This window comes from Phalangium opilio, unplaced genomic scaffold (genome assembly GCF_054372755.1).
Source record: "Phalangium opilio isolate 3A_F unplaced genomic scaffold, DU_Popi_V2 ptg000232l_1, whole genome shotgun sequence".
Lineage (NCBI taxonomy): Eukaryota > Metazoa > Arthropoda > Arachnida > Opiliones > Phalangiidae > Phalangium > Phalangium opilio.
In genome coordinates this window covers 728,757-731,413 of record NW_028324223.1, presented here as the reverse complement: position 1 = coordinate 731,413, position 2,657 = coordinate 728,757, and positions in this window count along the sequence as shown.

The window sequence follows — 2,657 nt, the reverse complement described above, 5'->3', positions numbered from 1 at the left end:
AGTTCAATTGACCAATATCGTTGCGTTCTTCTTGAAATCACTATAGAAAGGATTATGCTATAAACAGATGTAGTATAGCTTAAGTAATATATAAATATCCATTTCAAATAACAATATTAAAAAACATCCTTGGAATATCAAAATGAAACAGAGCTTTAAAGCTACAAAAGTACTAAATGCATCGTAATTACGAAAAAGCTTTCCACATATTCACTTTATATTATGGTAAAAGTGAATATTAAGGTTCTGTAGGATTTCTTAACACATCAAAACAAAGCGAACTGCTAACTCGGCGCACTGGTGTGACAACGGACAGACACACAGACAAAAAAATAGACTGCTTTTTAACTCTTTCCGTTTTAATTTTGAGTTGAGAAACAAGATTATCTTAAATATTAAAATAAATATAATTAATATTAAATATTTTCTTCGTTAGTTGTTCGCCTTATTGAGCGTTACATCGTCTTGATAAAGAACAATTAAACATTCTTGAGAGACTTGACTAATATTGGCGTTTAAAATGAAGCATACGCCGGTTGCTTCGCCTTATTCAAATAGGTAGTATATAAAGATTTCGAATCGCAGCTATGGATAAGAACAGCGCAATTGCGTGAACCTTTGGTGGAAGCACCGCCATTGGGAGGGCGGACGTTTCTCGTAACCCTGGCCGATCGCCACGTATGTCTTAACCTTAAGGATGATGATGGAGTAGAAGCCAGGTGTGCAGACTGGTGTCCATGTGGGATGGACAAAAACAATGACCAGAAGATGGTGGTGTAGAAGCCAGGTGTGCAGACTGGTGTCCATGTGGGATGGACAAAAACAATGACCAGAAGATAGTGGTGTAGGAGCCAGGTGTACAGGCTGGTGTCCATGTGGGATGGACAAAAACAATGACCAGAAGATGGTGGTGTAGAAGCCAGGTGTACAGACTGGTGTCCGTGTGGGATGGACAAAAACAAATACCAGTAGATGCTGGTGTTAGAAGCCAGTAAGTACAGACTGGTGTCTATGTCGAATGGACAAAGACCACAAAATGGTGGTGTTTGAAGCCAATAAGTACAGATTGGTATTCATGTAGAGTAGACAATTGACTAGTCAGATGAAGTAATAGTGGCCAGTTGATTTGTGGATAGATTCAAGTTTTGAAATTTCCGGGAACTGTGAATACGGTCCTGAAATAGCGAACACATTTGCTTCAATTCGGAAACTGCAAACGCGGTCCCCTGGGGTGTAAGTCAATAACAACAGACAGACACACACACACACACAGACACGTCGAAATTAGAACCTCTCCGTGACATACGTCACTCGGAGAGGTAATAAAAATAGTTCCAGCGGGCGGGAAAAATAATCACACTAATGCTTTTATAAAACACGAGTACGCTCACAACAACAAGTCAAGATAAAAAAGTAGGGACGAAATTACTTATCACGTTAATTGAGTTTTCATGTTGTGGGACAGTCATCTCAACTGTTCTTTGAGGAGTGGTATTTTGCTCTTCGTTTATTCTTTCTTTTAATTGATAGTTTTGTTTTTGGGGACAATCTCGAGCCATATGGTCCGTAGAATTGCATACAAAGCATTTAGGCCTAGCTGATTTAAGATACGATTCAAGGGGTAAGGTTACTTCTTGCGGTCTACTTCTTTTATTTGGGCAGTTATAAACAAAATGTCCGTATTCCTTGCAATAGTTGCAAAATTTGTTGATGAAGGGGTTTCGGGGTTCGTTTGTTCCTTGATTTCTAGGGTGTAAAATTCCCATCACTGGTTGAAGTTGCTTTACTACCTCTAAAAGTTCATCAACTGTGGTACAAGTTTTCAGGTTCAATAGGGCTTCATATTCGGGCATTAATCCAAAAATTATATGGTCTAATCGAAGCTTGCTCAGAGGGGATAGAGGGTAATTCATCATATATGTTAATCATATCCTGCACATAATCTCCAGGACTCTCATTAGGTCTCTGCCTTCTTGTTTGAATTTTTCTCTTGATTATTTTGGAATAACCGTTTCCCAAATATTTTTCTTTAAACTTATTTTCAAAGTCATTGCAGGTATGAAAATGATTAATATTTTTCCAATACCATTTCTTAGCTTGTCCTTCGAATGCTAGGGGTATATGGGTCAATAATTCTTGAAGTGTTACGCTTGTTACCATCCCATACTCGTACGCGCTATATAGGAATTCTATAGGATTTGATTCTCCATTAAATCTTGCCGTAAATTGAGGAATTGGTAAAGCTCTATTTCTCTGGGTTGAATGTTGTAATTTTTCTCCTCTAGGAATTAAGGTAATATCGGGAATATTTGATATCTCTTGTTCTTTCTCGTATACAGGAAATATAGGACTTTTCAACTTGTCTTGGAAAAAGGTATTCTGATTTAGTATAGGTTCCTCTATAGGTTCGTTTCTTGGAAAAAGTTCCTCTCTCTCTGGTCTCAAGGGAACGTTAGTAGGGGGGTAGAAAAATTATTTTACTCGTGTCGCATAGGGGTCTTCCGAACGTTTTTCTTCGTAAATATTGGAAGTTGAGGCAATGGCTCGGTTACCGGAGGAGTCTCTTCATGATGGACAATGTGTCCTTGTAATTCCTTCTCCGGCTAGATCTCTTCAGGCTGATGTACTTCTTGTTCTCGAGTTCTCTTTTTCGGAAC